The 21,958-nt window shown below is 38.3% G+C and overlaps 1 long non-coding RNA gene across 1 annotated transcript; it reads left to right on the top strand.

Moving 5' to 3' along the window:
* Nucleotides 1-4,075: 4,075 nt before the first annotated feature.
* LOC130916692 (uncharacterized) lies at nt 4,076-7,613 on the top strand. The gene is made up of 3 exons (XR_009063325.1): nt 4,076-4,332; nt 5,537-5,948; nt 7,191-7,613. It is a non-coding gene; the product is annotated as an uncharacterized LOC130916692 (long non-coding RNA).
* The last annotated feature ends 14,345 nt before the right edge of the window (nt 7,614-21,958 follow it).

Below are 21,958 nucleotides of genomic sequence, written 5' to 3' on the forward strand. Positions count from 1 at the left end.
GCCACATTGACTAACAGACTAGAATCGTACTTCGATATATTTACGTAAAATAAATGCTAACTGCACAGTTTTTTTTTTTTAAATTGTTTTCTTTTTTTGCTTTTAACCAAGAATCGAGACTGTTTTGCGTCCATATCTATAACGAAATCAGGGATTTAAACATTTATTCACAAGAATTTTCAACGAAAAAAGTTCTTTGTTTGTGATTCCACTCGGTCAGCTTTGAAGGCCCCTATTGATCGGCCCTGCGCCCCATGTCCTGTCAATATCATTATGAAGTCTATGAACTAACTAAAATGTTTTGACATTAGGCACTTATTCTTTGTTTTTATATTTTACCGGAGAAACAATATTCACACATCAAAATGAAAGAATTCAAAAGAACTGAATGCATTTTTCTTTTCTCAAGTTGTATTTTGGGGCAATTCAGTGTCGTATCTGTGTACGATCTCCTTTTTTCATTACGGCATCTGATTGAGCTGGGTGGGCAGGACCGTGCGACACACCTGTGGTGCATTAGGAGCGCTCGATATTTATGGACTTTTGTCATCATCTGCTGGTGTCAGACTATTGCTTGCTTACTGCTGTGTGCGTCATCTCTAGTTCTCTTGCCTTCTTATGGTTGTATTCCTGTTGTGATCGCTTTGATTTTGGTGCTGGTATGTTTTGTTGGACTTTGCTACAATTTGTTTTTGCCTTTTCTGGTCTTTTGTCTTCCCCTTGGTTCGCTCGCCGACTCATTTCTTTTGTTTGTATTTTTCTCAGGTGTTCTGGTGCGTTCCCTTAGTTGTACTTTGTTGAAATAAATTCAACACCAGCTTTCCTTGTCTGTGTTTGGAACCATATTTAACGACATGCCATTCCATCACATTCAGGGTTACTTACTGTTGATATTGGGTCACTTCTTATTTGTTTTGGGGCTTTTTTAGGTCACTATCTGTTGAAAACTAAATAATTTGAAGAAAAATGAAAACTGAATTTGAGGGCTAAAACAAATTATAAACTGAATAAAACGATATTATAATGAAAAATTGAAAATTATTGTGAGCTTATTTGGTGCAGTGTTTGAATAGTGTAACAGACTCGACTCTCCAGTGCCGACTCCAAACTAATTTCTATAATTGACACATATCATCTTAACCATGTTCACTCTCTTTACATATCCGATGCTAATAGTGAGACGTCTCAATGCGAATGTCACATCTCATGAGGAAGCTTTTTACAAAAAACAAGTGTGGCTTCACCTCCATCCTTCTCAGCAGCTTCGGCGTTAATGATATGCTAGTGTTATGAATATAAAGAGACTAGCAGATGCACAGTGAAACAGGGCTTGACTTGGGCACCACTTACGTGCTAGCTAGCTAACGCAAGTCACGTTTGCTCTGACGCAGGCAGTTTATGTGCAACCTGACACTGGCAGTAATTCATCAATGACACTGAAAAATGACAACAGCCGATCATTCAAAGCCCTCATATAGTTTTTCACTTTATTTAATCTAAATACATGACATTGTCGATGAAGGTAAACCTTTTAAATGCCCCAAAACAAGAAAAATGGTCCAGTGATTTTGTCGCATGGCTCATTTTCCAAAGGGGGATGATTGGGGTGCGACCGCCCGTTTTACTGGCATAAAGTGGGCATGGTTGGGGGTCAAATAGAAAGCTAAGATGATGCGCAAAACTGTAATATAGTGGTTAAGTGTTAAAATATCTCCGCCAACCCCCTCTGCTTGGCTGGTTATCTGTATGGACCCCCCCAAAAATTTCCACTTGCACACACACCCAACAGACGATTGTGTGTTGAGGGGCCCGCAAAAGTGGGAAGGCCCAGAGGAAAAGAAAATCTGAAAAGAGATCTCCAAAATATCTCATTTATTTCTCCTAGACAACTGTGAGATCTGTGTGACGCCAAACTGAGACTAAGGTTTATTTCTCCTGTGTCTCAGTTTTTTCTCCGGAGCAATAAAATGCACTAAATCTCAATTTAGTCTCCTTTTAAGTTTCAGAAGAGATCTCAACGAGCTCTCATATAATTCTCAGAGTTTCTCAACTTTTGTGTCTATTTGTGATCTCAGGCAGAGAAATCAGAGAGATCTCTCGATGAACTCAGTCTACTCTTATCACAGCTTCCATTCATGCATCACATACTGTACTCAGACAGAGCAAATGAAGAGCTCTCCACAAGCACTCGTTGAATTCTCAGGCAATGCAAATTTATTTGTATAGCATAATTCAACACAAAGCAATTCAAAGTGCTTTACATCACATGAATAACCACGATCGGAGATAAAATGATTTTAAAAAATTAAAAACATTAGTTCAAAAGAAAGTTATAACAAAGACAATGAAAAGTCAATGATAAGAAAAACTGTTGAATATTCTATTAGCAGCCTCTAAGAAATCTATTTCTAGGAAATGGCTTAAAAAAAATCAACTGTTGAGGAATGGATAGATATTGTACATGAAATTTACACCATGGAGAAGCTGTCATTTTAACTTAAATTAGAGATTGATACATTTTATTTGATATGGTCCAAATGGACAAACGTGAAACCAATTAGAATGGATTTCAATTGATGCTCAACAGAGAAAGTACCTCCTTACTTTTTGGGGTGGTAAGAAAACAATATCAGATGGGCTCCCAAATGTTTTAAGTTGCTGTATGTTGTTTATATATGTACTTATTTATTTATTTATTATTTATTTAATTTCTTTTTTGTTGTTGTTTCCCTTAAAAAAGTAATGTATCGAGAAATGGACTATTGTCATTCACTGTTGTAAGTACAATGTACAGTATATTATTGGTGAGAATCTAAATGAAATTAAAAAAGAAAAAAAAGAATTTAAACAGGCAATAAAATTATACTTAAAATGAATAAAAAGCAAATTGCTTGAAGGTTAAAATATATAGACCGTTATGGATATGCTGTGATAAACAAAAGCGTTTTTAGTCCTGATTTAAAAGGAGCTAACAGTTTGAGCACACTTCAGACCTTCAGGTAACTTGTTTCCGAGGTGAGGAGCATAATACTAAATGCTACTTCACCCTGCTTGGTTCTTGTTCTTGGAACATACAACAGATCGGTTCCAGATGACCTTAGGGGTCTCTATTCTTTTGGTCCAAGGCCATGAAAGTGTTTTATAGACGAGCAGTATCAATTTCTAGCCTATCCTTTGACTCAATTTCTAGCCTATCCTTTGACTCACTGGAAGCCAGTGTAATGATTTCCAAAACTGGTGTAATGTGGTCCAGTTTCCTTGTACTGTATTTGTAAGGACTCTGGCAGCAGCATTCTGTACTAGCTGCAGCGTCCTGACTGATTTAAAAAAAAAAAAAAAAATCAAGACCTGTAAATATACTGCTGCAATAGTCAAATCTTCTGAAAATGAACCGCACAATCAAACTTATCTGTATCCTCTATAGAGGAGCAATATTCATGCTGCACTGGTGTCAGAAATTGAGCTGCAGGGTCAATGAAGTTGGGGATGACGGGATAAAAAGGCATAGATAGTTCATAAATATGATTTTACGTATAGAAGTGCACAAAATATGGTATGCAATTTATTCAGAATGAAAAGGGTTATAGTAATTGAATAATTATAAAGTATATTATATATGAAGAGATAGTTATTATATATAAAGAGAAATTGATTAACATATAGTTAGAAAAAAATGAATAATCATAATGAAAACGATCACGGTGGTACATTTACAAACCGGTAGATACAAAATGCACAAAGGAAAACTCTTACTGACGTGTAATAATGTTACCCTTCTAAAATTGTTATTATGATGGTATTATAAAGTCATTAAATTTCATAAAAACGAAATAATATGATATTGAATTAATGAAGATGTAAACATTTCAGTTAGCTTAAATTAAAATGAAAACAAGGCTTTAAAAACTCCAAGAACTGAAAATGTACATTAATAAAGCCAAATAAACTCAACTTATAAAGATTATTTTTATTTTTTATCCTTATTAGCCTAATGTAGTCATGCGTATATAAAGAACATTTTTGTAAATTCATTCTTACTTAAAATGCAGCTGAAACCACTCAGCGTTGACCGGTCTACACCGGCGCTGCAGCGCTGTTTTCTTCGTGCACTGTCAAACTGTATGTGGCGCGAAACACTGTGAACTTTCAACCCTGAAGATAATGCAGACCTAACGTCTACATTGGAAGAAAGCGCCATCAGTCACAAATGCTGCTTCGTCATTGGTTAACTCATAGGGGGGAGGCTGACCTAGCGACGTCAAGTCGTACTTAACTTATGAAGTTGGTGTCAGGAGGAATGGAGGAAGAAACAGTTTCAGGACAAAAAAGAGGGTAAGTAACATCTTTGTCGAATGGAATTTGGGTATAATTTATATGGCTTGTGTTTATGCTAGTTCTGATAGTTTTTTTTTTTTTGGGGGGGGGGGAACTGGTCGGCAATAAGTGGCAAAAATAGTGAAGCTAGCTAGCTAGCTTGGGAGGCCATGAATTTACTGAAGTAAACATATTCATGTAAAAATATTAACTTTGGAATTATTTCTACAAAAAGTGGCCCTAGACAGTCTTGGAGTTACATAATTTGTGTACAATTGGAACATATTCTCATTGCAGTGAGACTCATTTTCTCTAGCTTCATGCAACGAGTTTACATTGGGGTGACCAAAGATGGGTGGAGTAGGCAAAAATGTCACTCATGTAAGAGTAGCATTACTTCAAAATGATATCTTTTTTTTTTTTTTTTAACAATGGTATTTTTTTCCTGAGCGCTACATTATCTGTATGAACTGTTGTTTTAATGATACTGTAAAATAACCCATTGCATAACCACATTAAACCAAAGGGAAAAAAAAAAAAAGAATTCCAATGAGAAAAAAAATCTATAAATGAGGCATTATTCGTCCAAAGAGCATGAGTGCCCTCTGGTGGAGAAAATAGTTCCTAGTTTTAATAGTGAAGAGTTCCTTCTTAATTACTCATTTGAAATTAAAAGGATCATATCTCCGGTTTTTCATGGTCAATTATCTGCTCAATGCCCCCCTCCCGCTCTCCCTCAATCCCTCAACCCCTGTGCTTGCTGGTTTATTTTCTCTGAGCTCTATGTTTGACACACACGTTACAGTTGTGCCATGAAGCCAGACAGCTAGCGGAAGTACACCGATCGGCTGAATTGGACGGGAGAAGGATGACTTCTTTGGAAACAGCCAAGGGAGATTATTTTTGGCAAAATAAATGTTGCATGTTGAAAAACTGGGAAGCCTATCTGAATTTGTGTCTCTGGATATGGAAATTATTTTGTTGTATAACGGAATATTCTATCCATACAGAGAAGGCATACTTTAAAACTGTAGTTATAAGGCATCTTTGAGTATATTCTGCGTATCATTTAAGTACCCCGAGGCAGAGCAGCATGTCCTATTTTTTGGGAAATCAAAATATGGTCACCCTATTAACATTATAAACTTGAGACATAGGGAATTGAGAAGGTGCATCTTTTCACGATATATTAGCAATAAAAAGTTTTTTTTTTTTTTTTTAGGAGCAGTGTACAGGAAAGAAGAGCCCAACAACTTGTCCAAGAAAAGTGCAATTCTTACAGAAATCTTAACATCATGGATTTTTACTTTAATGTCTCTTTGTTTTACGATGATTGGTATGGGGGATTTTAAATAATATTTTTCAGTCCTTCGGTGGTCTAATATGGTTAAATGAACACAATCTGTATATCTAAAGATATTAAGAAGTTGCTGTACTAAATTATGAGATGTGATGACAGTGTAAAACCAAATAAGACATTGAACCACTTTTTTAAATTATTACAATGTATTATATTTCACAGATTGAATGGCCCAGCAGGAAATTATAAAAAGAGATGCCCAAAAGAGTGCGATACCCACCGAAGAAGAGGAGCTTTTATGACCCAGACCCTGACTCACCCAGAGATGACCAAGGTGGTAATTGAGTAATTATCTTACTACACGGCTTATCTAATTTTTAAAGTGATTGTTATTTTTAACTTGCATTGGACACTATAATAACCATTTTGTTTATTAGTGTCTGATCACCGGGATTATCAATATTGGCAGTTTAGGGCACAAATATTGATTTACAGGATTTTTTTTAAAGAAATGTCTAGAAAAGGGAGTGTAACATCACTTGAAACTCTATTTTGGTGACAGAATTTTGCAACTCCATTCGTACAATTATATCTACATTGGGGAGGTGCTGATTGATTGATTTAAAGATGTTCTTTTAAAATCAAAATTAACTCATTGAGGATAAGCGACTCAGAGAAAAAAAAGAAAAAAAAAATCCATTATAGGCATCAATTTGCAAAAAGCTTTTTAATTGTTGCGACCTGCAGAAACTATTACTACTTGATTGCAATTTTAGACTTTATTCTTTAAAATGTTTTGACAATTTTCTGAACTGTTTTAGCTGCCCATTATTTGAAATGAGAAAAAGTAAAAAATACAATGAAATGCATTTGATATATATATTTGATTTGCAAATGAATTTTTCAACCGGCCTCGACAAATTTTCCGTTCGCATGTGAACGCTGATTTTTCGCCAAAAAAAAAAAAAAAAAAAAAAAAAGTCATCATTGGGGCATCAAATATTCTGGGATGATGAGTGGCATAAAAGTTGTATAAAGAATTTGGGGGGGGGGGGGGGGGGGAATTACGGTTCCTCGGAAATTTGCCAAAAACTTTCCATTCATTTTTAATGGGATGCCACGTCCTAATTTCTAATTCACTTGTAATGTAATTTACATCGCATTGATGCCGTTGACGGCCATGTATGTCGAATCTATTGATTCCAATGTACCTGGATTCCACTGACGGCCATGGGCGTTCAAATTTCCCATTCATTTCCATTGTCATTCACATTGCATTGACACACAAGTACACAATTGCCGATGAGGGCTTTGTACGTCCATGCCATTGACAGCCATGTATGTAGATTCTATTGACGTCAATGTACTTGGACTTCATTGACGCATATGTGAGTCGAAGCCATTGATGGTCATGGACGTCCAAATTTCCCATTCATTTCCAACCCCGAAATGTCCCCAAACCAATCTGGGCAGGGCTGAGATCTGTATTTCCACACAGCAAAGCCCCATAGTAATTTCTCCAGAAATTACAGTTTCTAGTTCAATTTGTAATTTGTGCTTTCTTTTATACTGGCAGCTTACACCATGCGCTGCAGTACGCTGGATGATTGGACACCGATCGAAAAAAGCCTTGATCAACAAATGTCGCATGAGGGGTACAACATAAATTCTAGATGTACTTAAAGACATTTGTTGCAGTGTTCAAAGCCCTAATACTGCTGGGCTTAGAGACTTAATTTTTGTTTGCTGTCTAAAAACTGTGTTGAACTTTGTTGTTAATATTATGGCTGTTGATGTTATTATAGCTATTGGAAATGTAAATTGTTTGCACTTTGTTTTTTGTTGGTGTTAATTAAAAAATGTTTGCCCGCCTGTCTGCCTTGCCTCCATTTGCCTGCGTTTGGGTCCGCACCACTTGCCCGCCCACATTCTTTGACAAAAATTCTCAGCAGTACTCAATTTTCAAGTACAATTACTGTTGGATTTCACTAAAGCCATTTGTTCTAGAATGATAAAGCCTGATGCCTTTGGGTGTATCTTCTGTATCCCTCTGTCCTGCAGTGACGAGAGAGTAGTGTCCACCATTGTTTCTTTGGTCCATCAAGATGTTATGAAGTGGATGATCTGTGTTTAGAATGGTGAATCCAGTCAGGTGGGAGGAGAGGGTCACATAATTTAAGTGTCTCGTGTGTGCGTGCGCGCAGACGGGCGCGCATGAGAGGGAGAGTGAGCGAGAGACTCGTGTATTTCTCCGTAGTAGCTCCAATAATGCTCATTTTCTTTTTCAAAGGAGAAAAAGGAGCCATTAAAAACACTGAATTGAGATTAGCAAGGTATCTCCCTTAAGTCTCAAGTATGATTCCCTCTAATTTATTGTCTCACCTATTTCTCCTAGTGAATTTTAGGAGAAACATCTGAGAAACATTTTAGACAAAATAGAAACTGCAATGAGGCTAAGATGAGAATCTCAAATTTATCTCCCGAGCTATAGAAGAGCAAGCTTTGAGCAGTAAAATTTTCCTCTGGGGGGGCCCACGAATAATTGTCCACTAGCGCCACCCCCCGTCGGACGGTCCACTCATTTATGTTCATCGCACCCAGGCCCTGTTCACATTTGTTCCACTGCTGGGCACATTCACTTCCTTCTGATTTGTTTAATCTTCTTTAATGACTCTGTTTTATTAGGGGCTCGAGGGTAGTTGGCAAACCAACCAAAAAGTACATTACCACCTTCTCAAGGAGGCTGAGGAATGAGCAGGCAAAGCCAAACGGAAGTACCCGTTGACTCTAAGCCGTGCAGAGGGTGAAAACCTTAGGCACCTGCTTCAGTTGTGTTTCAAATAGTCTCGCGAGTCGCACAACGAAAACTACTATACAGGTAGTCCCCGGGTTACCACGTACTCTACTTACCTGTTTTCGATTTTACGACGCCAGAGTCTCGTCCGCCATTTTGTTTTTGTTGCGAAAGTAGAGTGTTTGAGCTCCATATTTTTCTCAGTGTAACAGCTGTCAAGTTTCCCTGCAAATTTTTGTTTCGCTAATAAGAGGAGGTGTTGTCTCACTAAGGTTAATTGAAAATTTACATAATGCGCATTTTTTTTTTTTTTCGTGAATTGCTTGTTTTCCTGTTGTCATTGTACACATCTTGGGACTATATTGTTAATAATAACTTGTTTAAAAGTTATACTAAAATAGTGAAATTTATAAGTTTAATTACAGTGAGCACACACCCTGTCAGGTCGCTTTCTGTTTTCTACTATGGAAGTAGGATCCGATGCAGCAAGTAACGCTGTAGTATAAGCAGCTCGACCTCGTTTCTGAAATCAAGCTCTAAATAATCTTCCTAAGTCACATCGAGTTACGTGTTTGTTAATGAGCAGGCCAAAACGTTCTACGGCAGGGGTAGCCAACTCCGGTCCTCGAGGGCCCCTATTCAGCTTGTTTTCCATGTCTCCCTCCTTTAAAACACCTGAATCAAATGATCAGCTCATCAGTAAGCTCTGCAGGAGCCTGATAACGATCCTGATTATTTGAGTCAGGTGTGTTGGAGGAGGGAGACATGGAAAACAAGCTGGATAGCGGCCCTCGAGGACCGGAGTTGGCTACCCCTGTTCTACGTTGTGTATGTGGTTTAAAACCAAAACTACAGTAAATATTTGTGAAACAAGACAACAAGTCTTGTGTCTCCAATTGTGAACAAGCCGACATCCACTGGGTACCTTTATCACCATCAACCAGCATTGATGGTCAGTACAGTATCTTATTTTTGTTTTTATGAATATGATGTACAGTGCCCACCATAATTATTGGCACCCCTGGTTAAGATGTGTTTTTTTAGCTTCTAAGAATTTTTTTTAATTCAAATAATATGGTACCTTAATAGAAAAAAGAGAAAAATCCAACCTTCAACACAAGTGCATTTATTCAGTGGGGAAAAAAATCCCACATAAAGAAATAATTATTTGACATCAAATAATGTGTGTCACAATTATTAGCACCCCTGGTGTTAATACTTTGTACAACCCCCTTTTGCCAACAAAACAAGGTCTGGGGACTGAGATGGCCATGGGAGGAGCTTGATTTTGTGTCTGTTGAACCATTTTTGAGTAGATTTGGCCATATGTTTAGGGTCATTGTCTTGCTGAAAGACCCAGTGACGACCTATCTTCAGCTTTCGGCCAGTGGGCAACAGATTTTCATTTAAAATGTCCTGGTATTTCAAAGCATTCATGATTCCATGCACCCTAACAAGGTTCCCAGGGCCTTTGGAAGCAAAACAGCCCCACAGCATGACTGACCCACCCAGGGGCGGACTGGGACTAAAAAGCAGCCCTGGACTTTGACTCAGCCCAGCCCACAAGAATCGCTATACGAAGGGAAACACAGACCCCCTAGGGGGTCCGGGGGCATGCCCCCCCCCCCCCCCCCCCCCCCCGGGAGACTTTTTATTTATTTATTTATTTTTTTTACATTTCATTGTAAAATGCGGCAATTTCGTTCACTTTGAGAGAAAATGAAGAAAATGTGTCTAGACTGTGACTGTCTGACTTGGGGCGCTCAAAGTATTGCAAGGCTGAACTGGAGTTGGGTTCATTTTCTGTACTAGCTCTATGATCAACCTGAAAAAACAAATGAAAGAATGTATTTTTCAAAGCAAATTTTATGTATCCAATCGATTACAATATATCTCTATATATCTCTGTCTATAAAATGATTTCATTTCATTGTTTATGCCATAATTCAGTGGTCTCCAAACTATTCCACATAGGGCCGCAGCGGGCGCAGGATTTCATTCCAACAAAACAAGACAACACCTATGCACCAATCTGGACTCTTACAAGTGTAATCAGTTGATTGCAGTCAGGTGCTGCTTGTTTTAGCGGAAACTTCATTGGTTAAACTGTCGGTACTCGATCGGTTGAAACAAAAACCAGGCCCCACAGCGGCCCTTGAGGACCGGTTTGGAGACCCCTGCCATAATTAATCTTGCCATACAAATAATAAATTTCAATGAAAATACAATAAAATTTTCAAGACAAATCCTGGATACATAACCTTCATTGGAAAGTACTAACCAGGAGACAAAACGATATATACATGATTAAAAATATATATCATATCAATTTAATGAACTAATCTTTAAAGTAAAACCATTCATTTTATTAATATTTTGTTATGTTTCTTCTGAATTAATATTGCTGCTGCGTGTGCATATGTTGTTTTACAGCTAAAATATTTTTCCTTAGGAGAGTGATAGTAGGACTAGCATACTGTAACTTGACACGATTGCAAACGGAGTAGCTAGCACTAACCCTTTAATTGTCATTTATTTCATTTAAAATGTACCTACCTGGTGGATAACAACTGCAAGTATACCGAGCAAGTGACCCTCTTCGTCCCTTTTTACTTGCCCTGCGCTTGTCTGGAGAACTTCCTCCAGCTAATCGTTACACCCTCCCTCTTCTTTTCTCTCTCCCTGCACCGGCGGCGGCTGCACGTCAGAGCGGCTCCCCCTCTCACCATCGCCGGGGTTGGGGGCTGGGCTGTTGACTTGTTACCCGACGCGGCCGTTGCAGCCAGACTGCTGCTTGCGAAAATATTTGTCAACATATGACATTTTAATGCTTCGCTCTCCAGTTTTTTAAATTTTTTTCTCCCTAACCTTCTCCGCGCCACCCTTCTCTTTTCTTTTTTTGCCACCACCATTCATATTGCGCATTGACGCTCGTCGCTAGTTTGCTTCCACAAAGAATCAATGAAGGCTACTTTGTGCTTTCTTCGTTCGGACCGGCGATGAACAGCAAGGCGCATTGCTGCCACCTGTCAGATTGGATACGAACTGTAGATAATCAGAGGCTAGGGGGGATAAAAACAGTGATGTATAATGAATGGCGGCCGCCGGCCGTCCAGGGCACCGGCCGTTCTGTGATCCTCCAGAACCCACAGATTACCAGTCCGCCCCTGGACCCACCCCCATACTTCACAGTGGGTATGAGGTGCTTTTCAGCATGCGCATCTTTCGTGGCACGCCAGACCCACTTAGAGTGTTTGGTTCCAAAAAGCTCAATCTTGGTCTCATTTGACCAAAGCACACGGTCCCAGTTGAAGCCTGGGACCATCAAATAATTATTTCTTTATGTGGGATTTTTTCCCCACTGAATAAATGCACTTGTATTGAAGGTTGGATTTTTCTCTTTTTTTCCATTAAGGTCGCATATTATTTGAATTAAAAAAAAATATTAGAAGCTAAAACACACATCTTAACCAGGGGTGCCAATAATTATGGAGGGCACTGTATAATACAGGTTTTTGGATAGTTATTTTGAGATTTAGGGGGTGTTTAGGGGGTACTTAAACGGTTAATTCAAATTTACGCTGAAATTCGGGTTAAGTCGCCAGTGTAGGAATGGAACTTGTTCGGAACCTGGGGACTATATGTATCCAAACCTGGGGACTATATGTATCCAAACCTGGGGACTATATGTAGTAGGGGTGTGACAAAATATTGAAATGGTGATATATCGTGATACTTTGTATCCCAAAACGTTATTGATATGCTCCTGCCAAGAATTGAGATATTGTTTTGAAAAGTTGTCAATGTCTAAAAAAAAAAAAAAAAATTAAAAATGAACCAACAAGTTGCTACAAAATTTTCCACCATAATAGTGTCTCGGTTAATTCTAAGGCTGCATTGACGGTGCTCGACGCCCGATCCATTTAGACTTGGAACGTTCGTTCATTCGAAAACAGAGCATTCACAGTCATTCTGTCCGATTTTCAGGGCGTTTACAGGTCACTGGCTGTTCATTTTAGGGCATTTACAGGTCATTTTCTGTTGAGTTTGAGTCACTGCCTATTCATTTGGGTGATTCCCATGTCATTTCCTGTTCTGTGACTCAAAATAAACAGGAAGAGACCCATAAAATACCCCAAAATCAACAGGAAGTAACTGAAAATGAACAGGTAAATGACCTTTAATGGCCCAAAATCACGTCATTGTCTAGCATTGACTGCCACTACCTGCCATAGACATTCAAACCGTTTGAAGTGGGAGGAATTCGCTGCCACCCTCCCATTTCAAATGGATTGGACATCTACTAATGATAAACTCATTCCAATTCACAGCAGAAGCTTGTTCTTCTGTTTATTAGTTGTTTGTAGAATATCCTAGAAAATTTCCTGACAATGTATCGATAATCGTTGTATCGTCAGATCATCGTTATCGTGTGCTTTGTATCGCAAATCGTATTGTATCGTGAGGTACCAAGCGGTTCCCACTCCTAAATTATGTAGTGTGTTTCCACCTTTACAAGCAACCAAAGTGGACTTGAGTGGACTCACGCAATGAAATATTTATAATGAATGAATGAATTCATAAATGAAATTACAGTAATTGAAATTGTCAGGGGTGTCCAAGCTTTTTCATACCCTTATTTGAGAAATGGATTAATTTTATTTACAACAGCAAAGTTACGGAGCCAGTTTTGGACGGCCGCCTTTGCCGACAAACTTACACTAGGAACCAGAGCTGTACCCTCCTCGTCAAAAAAAGCAGACCATTAAATTATTATTATTATTTTTAATTACTGAAAATAATCACTTGCCAAATTAAAGGTTAAGAAACTGAAGTACAGTAACAACGAGTAACAGTGTTCCTTGATCTCCTACAAGATGGATGTTGTTACACTCCTAAGACTGCACACTCAAGTTGGAGTGGGGGAGGAGATATGTCACTGTCTCCATGTATAAAGATCAAACAGGGTCTCTAATCACCTGTGGACAAGTGTAGCCCAGCGTGCACTTGTGTCAGTGTCGGCGCAGCGTGAGGGTGACTCACCGCATCTGTGCTCGTCTCTGCTCGCTGTCACATCTTTGCTGATGGTTAGCCTGCAGGTGCATGTGCGCACACAAAGCCAACTGAGAAATGGCTGGAGATCCACAAATCTGAAGAAGAATATGCAAGATACAGTAATTGCACATTAATAGACAAGAAGTCAAAATAAAATACGTTATACTGTGGGTCAAATAAGTATTTAGTCAACCACCAATTGTATAAGTTCTCCCACGTGAAAATATTGGAGAAGCCTATAATTTTCAACATGGGTAAACCTCAATCATAAGAAACAGAATGTGCTGCAGGGATTATTTTTTCAGTGAAAACGTGCCGAATATTGCCCTCAATCCTCCCGCTTTGTCAGTGTTACATCAGTAAACCAGCGAGCACTGTCAGCATCATATAAGGTTGCATACCAAGCTGCTCAGTGCAAAATAACCCCACACCATTGGAAAGGTGCTGATACTGCCTGCAGCAAAAATAAAAACTGTCCCTCTGTCCAATGACAGTCGGGTTTTTTTCTATTAATTTTTGTTTTTTCTGTCTTATTGTTTGGCATATTGTCCTCATGAGTTAATGTTGCTAATCAATTTGAAATTATTATTTATTGATTTTATTACATTTTATTTTTCAGTATCAAACGGTCAAAAAATGTATCTTGAGTGTATTTTTACAGTATGGATGTGTTTTGTTGGTTTTTTTTGTTTTTTTTTACACTTTTGCATCTATATTACTTTTTTCTTGAATATTAAAAAGAACACAGTGTCATGCAGAGGTGTACTTTAAATAATCTGAATTTTGTATACAAATGATACTACGGTATATTTACGGTGGCGGCAGAGTTGGGGGGGGGGGGGGCGCAGAACATCTACGTCTTCCTGGGGCGGGCATAACAGAAAATAATTGAGAAGCACTGTAATAATTGATCATGAAAATTACCGTTAATTGCAGCCCTACTAATGCATATGAAACTTACATTTCTGAATGAAATATGCACATTTTTCACTCAAAAGCCATTTTTTTCAGAAGGGTGATACATCCAATATTAGACACTGACTTTATTGTGAGTATTTTATGTAAAGCTCATTAACATGGCCTGGCTATTCTCGCCATAATATCTAAAGTCGACTAATCCGTCAGGCACGTTATTACTGAAAACAAACACAAAGTATGCATGTATGGGAGATGATTACATTAATATCAAAGTAGTGACATCATTAGGTAAATTCACATCAAGACTTTAATGAGGGTTAGGAACCTGACTAGGCCTTTCTGAACGTAGCATGATACATTAAGATTATCTAAGGAAAGTACCAAATGGATAATGAACTGCATTGCACTGTACAATGGCTCAAATAAATAAATGCTTATGTATGATATAAAATATACATGTGTTCATAAAATATTGGACATTGGGGTTGATGAAAAATTGGAAAAGAACATTTTTCTGTACTCTCAATGCTAGAAAGGCCACGTCCAGGCAGGCAGTGCAATAATGTGGGAATGGTTTCAAACACATTACATGATAGTGTCAGATGTCATAGTAAAGTTAATCACTGCTAACAAGAAGGATTTGGTTTTTATTGGACTATGCAGCTGGTAATTACATGCTGCATGGAGTGTAGCAGACTGGAAACCAACATTTAGTTTATTGGTCAAATGTTTAGTTTTTGTGTACCTTCTGAGTATCTTGTGTAAGTCCAATTTCATCAGGCATTCCTTCACACTCTTCATTTTGTGTGCTCGGAAAACAACTAGACCTTTAAACAACTTTTCGCAATGCTTCCTTCACTTCTCATTTCCTCTAACTATTTGATGGAGGATGATGGATGTTATCAGACCTGGTTCTTTTGGACTTTCACTCCAGCAAGCTGATTTCATTGATTGTCTGAAATGCGGTCAGGCAGTAGAGTGGACGAGACCAGAATTTGTCAGGTCAGTGAAAAAATGTCTAGCTGGCAATAGAGCTTCGCTGGCTGCAGAAGCAAAAGAAGCTTTCTTCCTGATGTGAATGTGCCTCATTGCTTACCCCAACCCTTTATAGGGCAGACCCGGCAGATGCTGGCAGGGAATGATCACTACAAGCCTTCCCAGTCAAAATAGATCAATATATAAATATATATAATGGATAGAAAGAATAGATAGAAGACTAAATCAATAGATATAGTGCCGTCAACAACAATAAATTATATATAGATATAGATATATAGTGCTTGCCAAAAGTATTGGCACCCCTGCAATTCTGTCAGATAATGCTCAATTTCTCCAAGAAAATGATTGCAATTACAAATGTTTTGGTAGTAATATCTTCATTTATTTTGCTTGCAATGAAAAAACACAAAAAAGAAAATGAATAAAAAAAAGTAAATCATTATCATTTTACACACAACTCCAAAAATGGGCCGGAGAAATAATGGCACCCTCACCCTCATACAGTGGGGCAAATAAGTATTTAGTCAACCACTAATTGTGCATGTTCTCCCACTTGAAAATATTAGAGAGGCCTGTAATTGTCAATATAGGTAAACCTCAGCCATGAGTGACAGAATGTGACCATATTTAGACCATTCTTCTTCGGCCAACTGCTCCAGGTCTGTGAGATTTGAAGGGTGCCTTCATATATATATATATATATATATATATATATATATATATATATATATATATATATACATATACATATATATTACTATTGAAGTGAATTGAAAAATTTTAAAAATATATATAATAATACACTTTTGGAAATATTTTTTTTCCCACTCAAAATGGATTGGACATCTATCGTCATCAACAGCAATATATATATATATATATATATATATTAGGGCTGTCAAACGATTAAAATTTTTAATCGAGTTAATTACAGCTTAAAAATTAATTAATCGTAATTAATCGCAATTAATCGCAATTCAAACCATCTATAAAATATGCCATATTTTTCTGTAAATTATTGTTGGAATGGAAAGATAAGACAAGATGGATATATACATTCAACATACGGTACATAAGGACTGTTTTTTTTTATACTATAACAATAAATCAACAAGATGGCATTAACATTATTAACATTCTGTTAAAGTGATCCATGGATAGAAAGACTTGTAGTTCTTAAAAGATGAATATTAGTACAAGTTATAGAAATGTTATACTAAAACGCCTCTTAATGTTTTCGTTTTAATAAAATTTGTAAAATTTTCAATCAAAAAATAAACTAGTAGCCCTATTCTGTCCTCAATGTGTGTGAGTACACAAATTGACAGATAGCGAACATAAGTTCCAAAAAGAAATCAGCCGGTGTGGCAAAGTTGCATGGGCTTTACTGAAGTCATCTCTTTTTGACAGGAGCACGTTTCTTGTATTTTTGTAAAACTGAAAATAACAAGGCAATGTGTCAATAACTTGCATAAATCACAAAATAACATAAAATGTACACACACGTGTCCATTTGAGCAGTAGCACTAGCCAATTAGCTCACAAGCATCTAACAATGTAACTGCATTTCACCATATATGTGAACAAATTCAAATACACATCATCAATAACTATCTAATGCTCATGAATATAAACAAAGGAGGAATATAACTCACAAGCGATGCATGTATTAGACACAAACAGTGTGATGGGGCTATGAGAACTGCCACTGAATACTGGATGCGGACGTTAGCTGGTCTAAATAGCACTGTCTATTAGGCTACGTTCATACTACAGGTCTTAATGCACGAATCCGATTTTTTCGTGTTTTTCCGACTCGAGTGAGGCATTAACTTGACGGTCTTAACGTGACAAGTCGCATAGAACCGGACCATTTCAAATCCGATCTGGGTCACTTTCGTATGTGGTCTAAATCCGATCTGGGCCACATTTTTCCAGACTGTCGCAGCGGTCTGTACTGTCCAGTCCCGCAAATCGGATTTCATGCAGCAATTACGTCATCAAATAGCGAGAGAGTCGTTACCGTAGCGATGCACCTGTGCGTTATTAGCGCCTAGCTTGCAGTGAACACGGCTTTCGGGGAAGGGCTGAGCTTCACAACAGTCATAAAAAATAAAAATGGGTTGAGGATAAGCCTGAGAATGCTTAGTTGTCTCTGTTACAAGTGAGCAATATTTCAACATTGCTTACACGGCCGAGAGAGAGTCGGGGCAAACTGCCCATATGTTTGGACGTGCACGGACAGTGCGTGCATGCTATCGATCCATATAAACTTTGAATATAAGCCTAAACGGGGATTATTTATGTCTGTTATTTGTGTCCTCCTTTTGAAAAGCAAAACATGATATCCCTGGAATGACGGATGACGTGTGTCATTTGTTTTGATGTTTCTGCGCATGCGGGTCTTCCTGCTTAGCGCGTGTCGGACTGCGAATTAGTGCGCATGCGTAATACTTGAACGGTCTCAATGGATAAAAGCAGTCTGAACGGGCACGCCAAAAAAACGGATATGACAAAAAATCGGATTCGTGCATTAAGACCTGTAGTATGAACGTAGCCTTAGTGTGAGTTCGCGTCGACATATAATCACGTCAGAAAAGCGCGCCGAAACCCAAATAATCAGCTGCACTGAATCGCCAGCAGAGGGTGACATTACGCCACATAACGTGTGCAAGTCACACCCAAGCGCCAGCAGAGGGCGGAAAAACTCCAAAAAACACAATTAACAAGTTGGCCTTTCAATGTACTGACATTTAAATCTGTCTGAGCGGGCCTAGTGTGTTAATTGCGTCAAATATTTTAACGTGATTAATTTAAAAAAGTAATTAACGCCCGTTAACGCGATAATTTTGACAGCCCTATATATATGTGTGTGTGTGTGTGTGTGTGTGTGTGTGTGTGTGTGTCTTTATTTATATACTATTTATATATTTTTGATTCATTTTTATTTTCCTTGTGCAAATGGATTTGACTTCCAGCACCGTCAATGCCACTGAACAATGAGCATTCACAGCCAGTCCTGTTTAAAGGAATTGGATGTCTATCGTCAATTCTAACGAGATAAACACTATGATATTGTGTTTTTAGGAGCCCGTAACTAGAGTGCAATTCTGTTTTTATTCATTTTAATTATACATTACATTAAAATTACTTTTTTCATAAAAAAAGTTATTCATGGTCATAAATAATCAAATAATTATAATTGTGGACATCACATTTTGGGTGAAATGTTAATATTGTGGCCTACATCACATGAAAATGGTTTTTTTTAAACACTAAATATAGTCACTTGCTCTATCAAGGGTTAAACCTCATTTGAGAGGTTTTTCTGCCGGACACAGCAGGCACACAACATTGCATGTGTTAAATAATGCAAATATATGTAATTAATTTCTCTGGACCTAATACCCTTGCCATGTATACATATATTTAGTCATTCATCTCAACAGGATGATTAAAATAGCTGCCTTTTTTTTGCTTTTTAGTACAATCTGCATTGGCGCAGCCTCTTATCAGCAGCAACACCAACCGCCATGATGATGTTTAATAGTTGGTGTTAATTCCAGCATCACAGTAGGATGTGCGATTACCACCCGGGATGATTGTAAGGAGACAAAGGTTGCTATGACACTGAGGTGATGTGATAAAGAGAAATAACGATTAGAAAAAAAGAGGATGAGAAAGGGCAGACTTGTTTGCATGCGTTTGATAGCATAGGGTCATTAACATGCAATCCCTATAAATCTCTAAATCATTATGGATGATCTCATTGACTTTTCCCCTGTGTGATACATTAACAAAGCAGTAATGATGTCTCTCCGGCGGAACGGACAGTGCAAAACGTTGTCGGTTTGACGCCATGCAGCCAGTAGAAATAAGAGCTGGCCAGGCAAGGGTGATAGATTAGGGACATTTAACTACTCCTCCTGGTGATCTCTTCCACAGCCAAAATGAGCAGCTGGGAGAGGCCACAGATGGCCGCAGGCCTGTACAGGTCAACTCTATTCAAAAATGCATGCCAGGGTGAGCGAGTACTGCACTGGAAAGTAGAATGTGTTCAAACCTGTATTTTAAATCCTGATTAGAGCTGCTATCAGCCATAAGATGCAACTGCTGTGCCATAGCCTTGGAGGAATATTATTACCCTTCATTGATTCAAGACGACATTACATTACATTGTGTTCTATTGCGTACTCAGTGAGGTGGGAAGAATGATTCCATCCAAAACTACGATGCAACTACCGTTGGACATGCTGCTCGAGACTGGATATACTCCGCATTAGGGGGGTCAAATTGGAATCCAAACTGATAGCTATCCTCATCCTTACTCTTGATTTTTAAAAGGCAGTTTTACTCGTTCACTGCCATTGACAGCTGTAAATAAATCCATTTGAACTAAGATGGCTGGCATTCAATGATCATGTTTCAGGTCCGTTGACGGCATTGGACATCCAATCCATATTGACTTGGGGGCAGTTTACATGGCGAATCTGCGACACGAAGATGCAATGACCTAGTAGCGGAATAGCCTCGCGTGCATATGGTGTCGGCGAAGACGAAAACGTCTGAATCCTGCCTCCAAAGTGGAACAATTCGATCACGGGGGTTGCAGTGCGTTCATATTAATGGAAACCGCCTTCACTTCGATGAAGTAGGCACTCGCACACGTCACATGGGCGTGCGCAGCGGTGCTATTAACATTAATAACAGCAAATGGCGGAATGTCGGCTTTAATTTACTGTTTTAATAGTATTTTTAAATTTGAATATGTTGAATGTTTCCATTTTGTGTGCCTTTTGGCGCAAAAGGAAAATGCTATTGCTTGGAGTGGGCAGGCATGTTTTTTTCCGGGCTGAGGAGCTTGATGGGGTCGAAATGCATCATTTGCTGTCGCCTTGTAAATCTGAACTGCCCCCTAGGGCCTGGCATGAATACTACATTGTTTTCATGCAGAATTGCAACATTGTTCGAATGGAGACGGAACCATATTAATGCAAATTTGTAATTTTTCATATTCTCAGAGAGTTACCATGCAAATGGCCCCTTGGAGGGGCTGACAGCGATTGTCGATCGCTTTATGAATTTGCATTAAGGCCATTAGAACAGTCGGAAGGTTGTTGACCTGTTTCCCTAGTTTCAGTATTGTAAATTGTAATTTGACAAAGTTACCGTGTGGTCAATGTAATAACAGCTCATTTTTAAAGCAAATCTGGTTCATTAATGGTAGCCAATGATTAACAATAACTGATACGTGATTTACGCCAGACGAAACATAACCTTGCTGGTGTATGATGCAGTGTTCTTTTCGTCAATAATGACGGTAACAAAAATATTTCGTCGACAAACAATTTTCTCATGACGATGACGTGACGACGAGCTACAAACGTGGCTTGAGAGACTAGGACATAACTAGACAAATGACAGCTTTCGTCTGACGATACGACAACGAGACGAAAATGCGACATAGTTTCTGCAATATGTTCACAATGCATGACATTTTCATATTGTACGTGGAGTACGTCAGCTTCATCGTAGCAGTGTTTGGGTCGTGTTACCCATGTGAGATGTGCTGCACATCTCCCTCACTCTCCTCACCGGAGTTCAGGGTGTGTTTCAAGCTAGGCAGCGCTGGACCTTGCTTGTTTGGAAACATATGGTAAGAGAGAATATGCAATGTTGCTTTAGCCTTTAAAGGTCTGTGCTGAAAGATCATCACACACTAAATGTAAATTGTCGTGTTAGCATAGCATTCCCGTTAGCATTAACTTTAGCATAGCGAGCATCCTCCTAAAGGCTCCGTCAACTTTTTTTTTTCCATACAGTTTGTGGCTTCTTGGCAGGTTTAATTAAAAAAAAAAATTTAAAAGTACAGTGATAGCTCTACTTACGAAATTAATTGGTTTTGGAAGTAGTTTTGTAACTTGAAAATTCTGATGAAGACTCAATAAAAATGAAATAATCAGTATTAGTTGCTTTTAACTGTTGTGCGCATGCGTGCACAAGCACACTGGGCATTGGTAGGACGTTTCGCTGTCAAGGGTATTTGGGCAGAACACCAAAATAAGATGTTTTCTTGGGCACGTTGCAAATTAACACAATACTGTAAACTCAATAAATTGTCAAAAAAGTTTGACATTTAATTTGTATTTTTTACTACAGTGGTACCTCTACTTGCGAAATTCAACATGAAAATTTACTTGAAAATTCTGTAAGTAGAGACATGTTTTCCATGTAAATGCCCTCATGTGTTCCAAGCCCCCCAAATTCAGACATAAATCTTTTATAATGGATAAAAATGCATCAAAACATGCAACAAAACCATGTTACAATTACATTATTGGACAATAAACATGAAATCTGAGTTGTACATACGCTGTGATACACACATACAAATACATTAGCGGTCCCTCTTAGCCAATTGGATGCCAGGAATGCTCGACAACAGCCAATGGCAGAGCAGCTATTAGTATATTACGTTCAGTAAACTCTTGGAGCTGTGAGTAACAGCCATACTGTATTTTTTGCCTTTTGGATCCTGAAATTTCTTTTGTAACAAGAGGTAATATTTTCCCGGAGAG

The sequence above is a fragment of the Corythoichthys intestinalis genome, chromosome 5 (assembly GCF_030265065.1).
Source record: "Corythoichthys intestinalis isolate RoL2023-P3 chromosome 5, ASM3026506v1, whole genome shotgun sequence".
In the NCBI taxonomy this organism is placed as follows: Eukaryota; Metazoa; Chordata; class Actinopteri; order Syngnathiformes; family Syngnathidae; genus Corythoichthys; species Corythoichthys intestinalis.